Source organism: Rhinolophus sinicus, chromosome 1, assembly GCF_057876585.1.
Source record: "Rhinolophus sinicus isolate RSI-liver-muscle chromosome 1, RSI-T2T, whole genome shotgun sequence".
In the NCBI taxonomy this organism is placed as follows: Eukaryota; Metazoa; Chordata; class Mammalia; order Chiroptera; family Rhinolophidae; genus Rhinolophus; species Rhinolophus sinicus.
Window position 1 is genome coordinate 58,393,693 of NC_142501.1, and position 14,604 is coordinate 58,408,296.

The 14,604-nt window shown below is 37.4% G+C and overlaps 1 protein-coding gene across 24 annotated transcripts in view; it reads right to left on the reverse strand.

The window, feature by feature from the left end:
• R3HDM2 (R3H domain containing 2) overlaps positions 1-14,604 on the reverse strand; it is a 135,374-nt gene that overhangs the window by 78,668 nt on the left and 42,102 nt on the right. For 16 of the 24 annotated variants that reach the window (XM_074325514.2, XM_074325533.2, XM_074325536.2 and 13 more), the window contains one exon: positions 12,348-12,509. The exons of 7 other annotated variants lie outside the window; for them this stretch is intronic. The gene's annotated coding sequence lies outside the window, so the exon portion shown is untranslated. The remainder of the gene's footprint in view (positions 1-12,347; positions 12,510-14,604) is intronic. One more of the 24 variants, XM_074325516.2, reaches the window with a different exon arrangement.

Here is a 14,604-nt window from a genome sequence, read left to right on the forward strand (position 1 = left end):
ATTCAGATTCTCTCTTCCTTTTTGATTGAGCTTTAGCAGTCTGTATCTTTCAAGAAATTTGTCCACTTAATGTACATTGTCAAATTTACTGGCAGAGACTGGTTTGTGGTATTATCTTTATAAGGGCTGTAGAATCATCAGTAATGTCCCATCTTTCATTCCTTCTGATAAGGGTAATGTGTTCTCTCTTCCTTTTCTAAGTTTGGCTAAAAGTTTATCAATTTTGTTTGTTTTAAAGAACCAGCTTTTGGTTTCATTGATAATCTCTATTGTCTTTCTGCTTTTTATTTCAATGCTTTTGGCTCTGATCTTTACAAATTCCTTTCCTCGGCTTACATGTAGTTAGATATGCTTTTCTTTTTCTAATTTCTTAAGGTGGAAGCTTATGTCAATGATTTTAGATCTATTTTTGAAGTATTTAATGTTATAAATTTTAAGTACTGCATTAATTGCATCCCTCAAATTTTGCTTTGTCATATTCTCATTTTCAATCTTCTAAAAATATATTCTAATTTCCCTTACTCTTCTTTGATCGATGTCTAATTCAGAGTATATTTAATTTCCAAATATTTGGGAATTTTCCAGATATTTTTCTGTTACTAATTTTTAATTTAATCCCATTATGATAAAAGAACATGCTTTGTATATTTAAATCCTAAATTTATTGAAATTTCTTTTATGGTCCAGAATATGGTCTGTCTTGGTAAACATTCTATTAATACTAGAAAAGAACATATATCATGCTGTTGTTGGGTGAAGTGGTCTATAAATGTCAACTAGGTCAAGTTATTTACTGATTTTTTTTGTCTAATTTTTCATCAATAATTGAGAGTAGTGTTGAAATCTCCAATTACACTGGATTCTCTATTTCTCCTTTCAGTTTTATTATGCTTCATGTACTCTGAAGTTATTAAATGCATAAACTTATGATTGTTAGTACTCTTGAAGAACTGACCCTCTTTTCATCATGAAACATTGCTCTATATCCATAGTAATATTCCTTACTGTAAAAACTCCTTTGTCTAATATTCAGACAGTAGCTCCTGCTTCCTTCTCATTAGTGTTTACATTAGTATGTCTTCTTCCATCCTTGTATTTTCAGTCTATTTTTGTCTTTAAATATATTTAAAGTGGGTTTCTTATAGATAGCACTTAACTAGGCGTTACTTTTAAATGCCATCAGATTATTCCCACCTATTAATTGTAATGTTTAGATCATTTGCATTTAATGTGATTACTGATATGGTTGGATTGAAGTCAACCATCTTGCTATTTGTTTTCTATTTGTCCACTCAGTTCATCTTCCTTTTTTTTTGGATGTCTTTTAGATTAATTACACATTTTTATGATTCAATTTTACCTCCTTTAGTGACTTATTAACTACACCTGTTTGCTCCCCCCCCCAATGTGGTTTCTTTAGGATTTAGGAGATACATCTTTAACTTATTACAGTCTACCTTCCAGTAATATACCACTTCACGTAGAATAACCTTAGAACAGTACACTTCTGTTTCACCTCTCCCAACTTTTTGGACAATTACTGTCATACATTTCATTTCTACACGTTATAAATCCCACAACACAGTTTTATTATTTTTGTTTTAAACAGTCAATTATCTTTTAAGTGGCTTTTTTGAAATAAAAGAAGTCTTTACTATTTTCTATATAGATTTCTGATTCTCCTCATTCTTTTACGTAGATCTAAATTTCCATCTGGTATAGTTTTCTCCTGCCTTTAACACTTCTTGTAGTGGTAATTTGATGGTGATTAATTTTATCAGCTCTTGTATATTTTTAAAAGCTTTTATTTCATCTTCGTTATTTTTATTGTGATAAAATTCTTATCCCATACAATTTACCCATTTAAAATGTATGGCTTTTAGTATACTCAGAGTTGTGCTTTCATCACTAAAAATCAATTTTAGAACATTTTCATCATCCCAGAAAGAAACCCTATCCTCATTAGAAATAACTCCCCATTTTCTCCAAATCCTCAGCCCTAAGCAAACATGAATGTACTCTCTGACCCTAGAGATTTCCCATTCTGCACATTTTCCTCTTCACGTTTGAAAGGTATTTTCAACACATATATAATTTTAGGTTTACAGGTTGTTGTTTTTCATTTAGCACTTTAGTGCTACCACTCCACCACCTTCTGGCTTGCCTGAGTTCTAATGAAATTTTGCCATAATTCTTACCTTGTATATTAATTAATCTGCTAGGGCTACCATAAAAAAATACCAGGCTGGACAGCTTTAAAAAACAGAAATTTATTTTCTCATAGTTCTGGTGGCTAGAAGTCCAACATCAAGGTGTCACAGGTTTGGTTCCTCCTGAGGCCTCTCTCCTTAGCTTGCAGGTGGCAACCCTTTCACTATGTCTTCATATGGTCTTTCCTCTGTGCACTCGTGTTTGGATCCAAATTTCCTCTTCTTATAAGGACACAGTCAGATTGGATTAGGGTCCACCCTAGCAGACCGATTTTAACTTAATTGCCTTTTTAAAGGCCCTTTCTTCAAATATAGTCACATTTTGAGGTACTGGGGGTTAGGGCTTCAACATTTGAATTTTGGGGGACACAATTCAGCCCTACAACACCTCTGTAGATAATGTGTGTGTGTGTGTGTGTTTTCTGTCTGCTCTGAAGACTTTCACTTTTCACTAATTTTAAACAACTTGGTTAACCTGTGTCTTAGTATAGCTCTCTTCATGATTTTTATTTTGGGTTCTCATGGATCCAAGTACCTCAAAGAATCCAAAATAGAAAAATCATGAAGAGCTACACTAAAGCAATATCATAATCAAATTGCTTAAAATTAGTGATGAAGAGAAAATCTTAAATGAGTGCTTTGGATCTGTGAGTTTCTAGTTTTCATTTAGAAAATATGTAGTCATTATTTCTTCAAATATTTTTGTCCCCACCCCCACATTCCTGAGACTCCAATTATACATATTCTTAGACTGCCTGATGTTGTCCCACTGCTCACTTACTCATTTATCACTGTATATTTCTTATCTTTTTCTTACGTTTTATTTTGGATGTTTCCATTGTTATGTCTTCAAGTTCATTAATTTTTTTCTTCTGCAATGCCCACCTGCTGTTAATTCTGCCCACTATATTTTTCATTTCAGACATAATTTTCACCTTTAAAAGTTTGATTTGGGTCATTTTTTAATCTTCCATGTATCTACTTAACATGCTCCATCTTTCACCTAGCTTTTGAACATATGGAATAGTTATAACTGTTACAATGTCTACTAATTCTATCATCTGTGTCATTTCTAGGCCTATTTCTAGTGACTAGTTGTTCTCATTATGAACTGTATTCTCTGCTTCCTTGAATATCTGATAATTTGTGATTGGATGCCAAACACTGTAAATTTTGCATTACTGGCTGGAGTTTTTAAATTTTTCTTTAATTTTAAGCTTTGTTTTAGGAATCAGTGACTTGGAAACAATTTGATCCTTCTGAGTCTTGCTTTTATGCTTTGTTGAGCAAATCCAAGGCAAATCCTTTATACCACGGCTAATTTGACACCATTATTGAGGCAATACCCTTCTAAGAACTCAACTCAATGTCCCAGGTGTTAGAAGGTATTTCTACTCTGACTAGTGGCAACACAACATATTTGTGGCCCTGTATTCCAGGAACTGTTCTGCCTAATGCTCTCTAGTGGTCTTTTTCTGGCCTTGGGTTAAGTTCCTCACTAATTATGAACCGATTAGCACTAAGCTAAAGAATATAAGGTACTAAAGTCCAATAGAACTTTCTGTGAGGATGGAATTATGGCTACTGAGCATTTGAAAGGTAGTTAGTGCAACAGAGGAAGTGAACTATTCTTTTAGTATCTGGACGTGGCTAGCAGCTACTGTACTGGGCAGTGCAGGTTTAGGGGAAACCTCTTGCTCTTTTGTGTAATGCTTTCCTCTCTCAAATATTCTGCCCACAAAATTCTAGCCTTGACTTTCCAAAACTTTTACCTCTGTCTCTTCAACCAGGGAGAGTGCCAGTTCTGTTTGGGTATCCCTTCCCATCCTGGGTAATTTAGGCTAGAAACATTCTTCAGGCTGAAAGGTGAGGTCACCATAGGACTCAACTTGTTTGTTTCACTTCTCTCAGGTATCACCGTTCTGTGCTACTGCTTGTCCAATGTCTAAACCAGTTTTTAAAATATATTTTGTCCAACTATTTATTTAAGGCAGGAGCATAAATCAACTTATTGTTACTACACCATGACTAGAACTTAAGTTCCCTTCCATTGAGTTTTTAACTTTTAATTATTACATTTTTTTATTTATAAAATATCTAGTTGCTTATTTTATAAACCAACCAGTGTTGCTTTATTCTCTTGTTTCTTATTCATGGTTTTTATTCACTCTTCTATTTCATTAAATATACTTGTTTTATATTCTATATCAAATAATTCCAGTATGTGAAGTTTCTGAGTCTGGATCAGTTGTTTCTGCTGATACTTGTTCATAGAGACTTGTTTATTTGTGATATTGTTATTAGCTCATTTATTGGCAATCTATCTTTGGGAATTCTTTGAAGCTAGGGCTGAGGTATGTTCCACCAGGGATGACCTGAGTTGGCTTCTCTCAGGTGCCTGGGAGCTATATCAACTTAGATCTACTTTTTTATTATATTCAATTTATATATATTTAACTTTTTGACCAGAAAATAAATTCACATGATTCAAATAATTTAAACTAGTTCCTTTCCCATTTCTCTTGGTTTGTCCTAAGGATTAAACTAGCACAGTGTACAGTAAAGAATTTAACCTTGCCCAAAAAGAGGTATGGTCTTTGCCTCAGCTCCTGGAAGTAATCCTAAACCTTTGGAATGTCTTGCTCGTTAAGAGTCTTTATTAACTGGGGGCCTCGATCTGTGCCAGATAGTCTAACAGTGTGATTTATGGTGGGGACTTTGGGTCACAGAGTATCAGCTTGAACTCAGGAGGGACAAGCAGGCAGTGAACCATATCTGTGTGCTGGCACATATCATTGCCAGGAAGAGTTGACGTCCACGACTCCACTGGGAGAGGACAACCGGAAGTTCAGCATTTAGAACTCTCCTGGACTCTGTCCCATGTGTCTTTTCCAATTGGCTGGTTTTAATCTGCATCCTTTTGCTGAAATAAACCATAATTTTGAGTGTAACAGCTTTTATTGACTTCTGTGATTCCTTCCAGCAAATTACTGAACCCAGGGGTGGTCTTGGGGACCTTTGAACACTGCAATTGGTTCCAGGAGTGAGGGTGGACTTGGGGGACTGCTCCCTAACTTTGCACAGTCAGCGGCATTGGGGCTAAGAAGGCACACAAATACAAATGGTCAAGAGATTGATTTCATATTGAAGGATTAGGCAAATAAGTAGTCTCAAGCAGTTTTTCTCCTTGCCTTCTTCACTCAGGAACCCCCAGTCTCCCACCTTTTCCCCCCATACCCCAGGACCTAACACCATCAAATGATCTAAAAAGTGTCAGGAAATAAAATATAGCTCCACCTCTTAAAAGGTCAGAGACCCTAGCTCTGAATTAATATCCCTAAGGTAAACCCAACTCTCATGAAAAGTGTCATGGGGGGCTATAAAATGAGGTTAACAGCCCTGCAGATAATATGCAATTCTGGTTCTGAATGTCAACTAGAAGACTTTCATAGTAGACTGATGTGAACTCAAATTTATTAAGAATGAGCAACTACATCATCAGACTGTCAGGGATAGACTTTTGCTCAAGTGAGCCACCCTCCTAGCATGCCAGTATTAAATATGCTCTAACTGTTATGCAGACAAAACTTGGATGGCTGTTTTAGAAACCAAGCATGTCTTTTTGGACTTCAAATTTGTAGTCTGTCATTTTGGTCTCCAAAATATAATTCAAAGTAAGACTGTAAAGTCTTAGTATTCTTACCATTCTAAAAGATACAAAATAGAGAATCTCTAATACTTAGGATTCCTCTTTTCCTGCATTGATACCCTATTATCCAATGAGTCTGTCCTGCAGTGAGGCAGCTGACTGCCTACCATGTACAGAGAGCAACAGGAACAGTTCACAAGAGTCCACAGAAAACAAAATACTTGCTCTTGTCTTTTCAATTGAAATCTGGAATTTAAAAATATATGTGAAATTAAAAACCAACAGAAATTCCAAACAATGAGAAAAACATGTCCATTCATCTCTGATTTCCTCCTAAGTTGCCTAAAGCATGTAATTTTGCAATGGGTTTTTCAAAGAGTCATGGAAATGTATTGGCAAAGAGAGTCAAGGTAAGCTGGAGGAGAGCAAAAACACAAGGAAAAGATAGTAAATTCAGTCCAGTTCAACTTGTGTGATGCAGCCCAAAGAAACGAGCTGAATGAAATGTCAGGAGGAGTCAGTGTGTGGGGCTGTCCTAAAGTCCTGCTGAGAAACGCTGAATTTCTGCAACTGAGAGCTACTCTCACAGGGGGGTGAAATGCTAATAACAACACCTGGAATCACTGAGCAGGGAGACACCAGTTTCACAGTTAGTGGCACTGACCAACAGAAGGCCAAAAATCTTGTTCTAGTTCAAAATATAAAAGTATCTCATCACTACCCCAAGAACGGAAACCAAATCTATACCATTACTTTTTTTAAAAAGGTATGAGCAAACTCAGAGATGGCCAACAGGGTAGGGGTACAAACAAGGTTTCTCCTTCTCCAGTGCCCAATGATTGACAGGTATCACCTTTCTGCCTACAGTGATACGAAAAGGGAAAATATTTTAAAAAGTAAAGAATACACAAGTAGTAGTGTACTCAGACATTAAAGAGAAATTAAAAAAACAGCAACATCAAGAGAGAAAAATATTTTCATGAAAGACAGGAAGCAGGATAAAACACATGAAGACAAAAGAGAAACACTAGTTCTGATGCATCAGAAAACAGAAACAGGAAGGAAATATCATTCAAAATAACTGCCTCGCTCTTAGGTTTTGCCACCCTTTTTCCAAGCCTACAGTCTGTAAGGTGAGAGAACAAGCAATGAGAAGAAATAATCCCAAACAAAATAAATGAATCCCCCACAAACCATACCCCAAGACCAGAAAATTTCAAAGTGCCCCCAAGAATCAGGGTCATATTTGTAACTGAATCTAAATTTAATGCTGTGTTTTTCATAGGAATTCCTCCCTATCTCTCCTAAAAATGCAACAATTGCAAAAATATAAATGTCATCACAAAAATCAGCACAGCACAATCTCTATTTCTGAGTAGTGTAAGGAAAGAACATGGCATAGCTTCTACCTTTCCTACTGCTGCCGAAACAAAATAATAATAATCTGAAAGTCTGAATGTTCTACAGTATATCATAGATTGTGGCCTGTTCCCACACTGCCTTGCAGCCTTCCTAGAATGGACCAGTGGGATTTAACATGAACCAAATCTGTCAACCAAGTTGAAGACAGACACATGGGTTCTAATGAGCAGTGGTAAAAAAACATACTGCTCCATTCAGTTCCAAACAATGATAAATAATTCAGGAAAAGAACTACCGCAATACAGAGCACAGCAATACACAGCACAGCAGCCGGATTTAAAAATAGACCACAGGCTACAGAGCCTAGGTGGCAGAATCAGGAGTCAGAGAAAACGGATTTATGACATAAATTCCCAAGCCCTTTGCAATACAGGATGCTGCTGAAACTGTCACTCAAAACAAATGCCAGAATTCTAATGTGCTTTTTAAAAAAACAAGTATTTTTCAGGAACTTGGCAACTTTGGTAACAAGAGAGCTAATAAACATTAGTACTGTTTGGCAATAGTAGTTATCATAGACAAAACAAATCCAAATGACATATGGAAGACATGTGTTTTAAAAAAAATTAGAAAGCGGTTAAAATTCTATTTTCTATACCACCAAGTTCTAGGTCTAACATAAATTTGGACTTTTACTTACTAATTACCCTCTACTATTGAGGGTACATACCGTGTTTCCCCCAAAATAAGATCGGGTTTTATATTAAGTTTTGCTCCAAGGATGCATTAGGGCTTATGTTCAGGGGATGTCATCCTGAAAAATCGTGCTAGGGCTTATTTTCAGTTAGGTCTTATTTTTGGGAAAACATGGTAGCATCCAAGATTTTTCTATTCATTTGCCCACCTCTAACAGATCTGATCTCACAAGACATACAAACACAAGATTCTCACCTGTTAATAAAAAGGGTAGCTAGAAAACGGAACAGAAGCCATGCCATGGTTATGTTCTTAACAGATTTAAATTAAACTCCAAATCTGACAGAATTGATAAGTTTACAATTAGATGAGGATAGTCCAAGATCCTGGGTTTATGTGGACTGTGCAGGTTTCAATCTATTCGAGAATGCTCCACGTATGGAGTCTGATGAATAGTGTGGCTGGACAGTCAATCTTAAGACTTGGTGTCCTGAGGGTTATAAGTATGACCAGAACCCTAATGTAGTCTACAAACTCAACAACATGTGATGAAGAAATAACATCCTATATTGACATTACATTTCCCCACAGCCATCAACACATACACCACTTTCTCCTCATAAGTCTGAGATCGATTTCAGACAACTGAAAATTTTGAGACTATATAATGATGTCTAATTTACCTATAACGTATAATACAAATACAAAATAAACCATAATCTGGTCCTTTTATATACTGCTGTTGGTTTTAGTTTTTTTTTTTAAAGATTTTATTGGGGAAGGGGAACAGGACTTTATTGGGGGAACAGTGTGTACTTTCAGGTCTTTTTTCCAAGTCAAGTTGTTGTCCTTTCAGTCTTAGTTGTGGAGGGCGCAGCTCAGCTCCAGGTCCAGTTGCCGTTTTTTTTCTAGTGGCAGGGGGCACCGCCCACCATCCCTTGCGGGAGTCGAGGAATTGAACTGGCAACCTTGTGGTTGAGAGGACGCGCTCCAACCAACTGAGCCATCCGGGAGGCAGCTCAGCTCAAGGTGCTGTGTTCAATCTTAGTTGCAGGGGGCGCAGCCCACCATCCCTTGCAGGACTTGAGGAGTTGAACTGGCAACCTTGTGGCTGAGAGCCCACTGGCCCATGTGGGAATCGAACCAGCAGCCTTCGGAGTTAGGAGCATGGAGCTCTAACCGCCTGAGCCACCGGGCCGACCCTATATACTGTTTTATTCTAAGCAACAAACAACGCTGAGGAAATTCTTGTTCAGTATAAACTACAGACCAATACATAAACAGACCAATATGCTCTGCCTCACTTGCCTTTAAAAGAAAAATCAACTACATCGCCTTCATAGCTGTGCCATTCAATTTAAACTACACAAAAGTCAGAATGCACTTGGAATAAGATGAAGTTGTTTTGTTTCGTTTTTTCAATTCTTAAATTCTCTACATTCTAAGAGCAAACACTAACTAGCATTTTCAAGGGAGAAACAAACAGGCTCACTTACAACATGGCCCACAGAAAGCACTTCTCTAGGCATGACATACCATGGTCAGACCAGCTGTTTTCCACCCCTGCCTCACTCACCAGGCAGCACTCCATCTCTGCTCTTTCTGTAAATTCAGGCTTTCTTATCGTTGACAACAGACAATGTGGTCAGACGGACCTGAGTTTGAGTCCTGGCACTAGTACCACCACCATTGGTTGTGACAAGTGAACCAGATTCTGAGTCTCACACTTTAGACACATCCACTCTCTTCCCTTCTGACTTGTCTATTCCCTCAGGGCAAGATGTTCCTGGGACCAAGGGGACACACCTATCTAAAGTGTCTGACTCTATCACCTCCAACTATACTCTGGATCTCAGACTTCCCTGCCCAAGCAGTCCCAAACCCACTTCCAGAGCCTTCAGTAGATCTCTAACTGTTCTCCATAGACAAGACCCACTGTTACACACATTCCATGGTCTGAAGGGTGGACAAGGGCAGATGATGAGAGGGGTACAGATGGAGACGAGACTGCACTGTTCCATCCTGTCTCAGAGTTTGAGGAGTCTAAGAATTCTGGCCCCTAGGTCATTATGAAAATATACCTGTCTAAGTAGGAGGAGAAATTTTTTTTAAAATCTTCATTTATAACTTAAAATATTTAGACACACGGAATATGTATTCACATTCATGCTTTTGCCGTGGGACTTAAAACTATTAGGAGCAGGCCTATCAATTCTATCACATACCAGCTGTGTGAGCTCATATTATTATAGTAACCACTTCTGTAAGCCTCACTTTACTGTAAAATAAGATAGTTAAAACCTCCTTAATAGGATTTTAATGTGATGAAATAAGTTTCAAAGTAATTTTGCAGAGTGTCTGATGTACAGCAAATCTGTGACAAACTAAGGCTATTATTATTGGCTCTGCCACCACTCCTCTCCCTAGTATGGACAAAAAGGGACCAAAAGGGCAAAAATCGTAGAGCCAATTTCAGAGAAACTACAATCAAAACACAGCCATTTGTGCGTCTCGTTTCAGGGATTTCTGTCATTGTTCCATGGAAATCTAGTGGCATTATTTTTCTTAAAACCATTTCTCCTACTAAAACGTAAGCTCTATTTTTTTGCACTACATAAACGATTATTGTGGTAATCATTTTGCAATATATGTATGTCAAGTCATTATGTGGTACACCTTAACCTTATGCATAGCTGCATGTAAATTATATCTACAAACTGGAAAAACATGTAAGCTTATAAGGGCAGGGATTTTTCATTTTTCTTCACCGCTATATCCCTTAATCTCAGACAGTTCTTGGCACAACGAATATTTGTTAATAAATCATTAACTACAAAAAGCAAATACAGAGTGGTTATATGACACCCCAACATCAATATAATATGAAAATAAGCCTGGCATAACGAGAAAATGAGTTATTTATAGTATATGGCTACTTCATTTAGCTGTTTCCTCTAATTTCAGAACAGTTTCCTTAAGAATCAAGTTAATAAAAACATTCAAGTATATCTTTAATTTGAGGACATTTCTGTTCTCTTCAACTTTGCTTCGTTATCTGCCTGCACAGGGATATTAATAATACTCAATAATTTCACACATAATCCCACTAGAGAGGATAATTCAATTAACCAAATTATACTGAAGCTTTTGTTTTAAGCTCCAAATATTATGGGCTATAGTAGAAAGAAATCCAAAAGAGCAAGTTAGGAAAAATGCACCTTTCTACATGTCTCTCATGCTTTTATTCCTACCTCCCTTGAGTCTTGCTTGCACAGGTCAACCCTTCAACTCTTAAGAATTCAAAGCAAGTCTACAAACTATATCCTATACCCCATCACATTCTCAAAAACATATTTTGGTTTTCAAATCTCCTGAATACACTTCTCTCTCTGATGTACACCAGTTTCCAAACCAAAGGTTAGAATACTGTGGAGGAAGTAGATAATTTGGAATCACATCTATTCTGAAACAAACTGAAATGACCTTGACAACATTATACATGACACTCTCAGGTAGACAATAATGGCTGGGGAAAAGGTAGCTCAGCAGCACATCCTGCATATTGAAAATTAAAAGTGTGTCAAAAAGGGGGACATGTTGCAGATGTGCTTTCTGTAACACAAATCCCAAAACTAGCCTGGGTACTTAATCAAAAGCTTATTTAATAAAATTGCATCCTCCATATTGGTCTGATTCTGAAACACATCTACCACATAAGGCATCATCTTAAAGAAAAACTACTCTTGGTGATCTCAAGATACTATTAGCAAAAGACAAGTATGCTATTCCCGGGCAATGGCGAAATAAACTCCCAATAGCTCTAAATTCTATGACTGGACTTACCTGGATTAACATAACTCCTCCCAGAACAAAATTCAAAGCCTTCTTTTAAAAAAAAACACACAGGACACAAAAGCCAACAATCTCCAATACATCCTATTCTAGACCAAAAATGCAAAGCTATACATGTCTAGAAATGCCTCAAGGTGTGTAATTACTGAAGTTAATTAGTATTCTCAAAATTAAACATCCACTGCAATGCTCAAGGGATTGTGGGGGTAAAAAGGAGTTATGGGCAGATAAAGTTTAGATGCAGCTAATAAATAAAGGAATCAGGATTCTGGAAATAACCAATGTAACTCTCAGGGAGAAGAAAACTGATTATCAACCGCCTAAATCCCAACTAAAATGAGAAACTTCTTGTTGTTATTCACTGGAAAAGTGGGAATTAAATGGGCTGGAAGCTCAGAATTGTGATAATGATTTTGTGATAAAGATAAAATGAAAAATCTTTCCATTCATACCCCCCAAAAAGGAAAACGTTGTTTTAAAAAGAAAACACATTTAAAAAAATCTATACTAAATCATTTTCTATCAGATCACCACTCCAGAGTTATGCCAATATAATTTTACCTTTAATCCTCACTTACCTTTATCCTAACAAAGAATATAATTATGGGATCCTGAGTAAAGAAGACCATTCAGTATTCTGTACAGTATAGTTTTAGATATTTGATTTCCAGCTCTGCCACTTACAAGCTGTGTGATCTTGGGCAAGTTACTTAATCTCTTGGTGCCTCAGTATCCCTGATCTGTAAAACAAAGGTAATAGTAACTATCTCATGGGACTGTAAATGAGTTAATATACAAGTAAAATGATCAGACACACGGAACGCATTTAAATAAATGTCAGCTATTATCTTTGTTGTTATTTAATCTTCTCTAAATTAAAACAGCAAGAGTGGCGGTCACTAGTTTTAAAACTTGGAAGAATATAGAAATAATATTATCTGTTTTATGGTTCCTTTGAAACTGAGGGGTCTGCTTGCATACAATGAACAGAATAAGTAGGCCCAGAGTGATATTAGGCTTTAAGGTCCTCAATGTGTATTTTCCTCTTAGAGACAAATATTCTTGGATGCAATCTAATGTTTGTGTGCCAGGGGAATGAAGTTCTCTTTCTGTGCCTACCAGGAACGTCAACGGTGCAGGAGACAAACCAGGTAAATTGTATGTATAATGTAGCTAGAGCTGCTCACAAAGTTAAACGGAAATAGCAGGAGCAAGCATCGAAATCATCCTGGAGGAAAGGCTTTCGTTAGAAGGGGATGCTTAAGCCTAATCCCCAAGGACAAATAGTATTTAACCAAACAGAGAAGTGGAGAAACAGACCCAGATTCCATGTTTACTAGCTGGATGATTTGAGGCAAGTTACTTCATCTCTCTAAACCTCAGTTTCCTAGCTATAAAATGGAATGACAGGAGTACTTCTTTTGGAAGGCTGTGTGACGATTAAATGAGGTAATATATATATAAAGTACTTATAACAGTGCCAGGAACATAGTGTGAACCCAAAACCACAATAATATTACTAACACTGATGTATGGGTCACCATGATGCTTTCTCAGAACGGCAAGTATTGCATAAAAAAAGCTATAGCATGAGGTACACAGAAAAGTGGCCCGAGAGGAAGCTAGAGGTTAGTGGAAACAGGATCATAAAATATCTTGTGTACTTACTAAAGATGAGAAACTTATAAAGGAGTTTCAGAAGAGTTACTTTATCATGTTTCTGTTTTAGAATTACTTTTGCTACATGTGGATGGCTTAGAAAGAACATAAAATAGAGACAGAGACACCAGCTAGGAAATAGAATTAGCTATAGAATGAGGGGACTCTGACCCAAGAGGCACTAAGAAGCTAGAATCATTACGATTTAGTGATGTATGAGATGTATGTGATGATTGGGTGAGGAGAAGTCTAAGAGGACAGCCAGGTGACCGGAGAGAAAAGCACCTCTCAAAGTGTGGCCTCGGACCCCTGGGAATCTCCCAGATTTTTTCATGGGATCTGCATGGTCAAAACCATTTTTATAATAATACTAAGACTCTCTTGCCCTTTTCACTCTCATGCTCTCAACAGGTATACAATAGTATTTTCCAGAAGCTCCCTGACTTGAAATATCACAATGAATTGAATAAAAAGGCAGATATTAGAATCCATCTGTGATCTATTAACCCCAACATTAAAGATTTGTAAAAATAAACAACAGGCTGGCCCGGTGGCTCAGGTGGTTGGAGTGCCATGCTCCTAACGCTGAGGTCGCTGGCCAGCTCGATTCCCACATGTGCCAGTGAGCTGCACCCTCTACAGCTAAGATTGTGAACAACAGCTCTCCCTGGAGCTGGGCTGCAGTGAGCAGCAGGAGGTTGGCACCAGCTGCTGTGTGCTGCTGTGGGCTACCATGTGCTGCCAGGAGCGGCCAGTGGCCAGCGTGAGTGGCTGGCAGCCGGAGAGAGCTGCCATGAGTGGCCTACCTACGACTGGTGACCGACTGCCTGGCGGGGGGAGCGGGGGGGGGGCAGGGGGGCAGCACAAGGCTCATAATACCAGCGTGGGCCAGGGAGCTGTGTCCTACATGACTAGATTGAAAACAATGGCTTGCCCCAGAGTGGGTGGGGGTGGGGGGGAGAGGAAAAGGGAAAAAAGTAAAATAAAAATAAAAAAACAAAGACGTCTCACAAACTTTTGTTGTTTTAGAAAACTTTTTCATAAACAAAATTGCTTTTATTTAATTAACATGTAATGGATTTATTACCATTTTTAAGTGAATTAATATTTTTAAATTTTTTTCAATTTTTAATTTCTGATGCATTAAAATTGATAGGTGTAACCCACATAAATAAA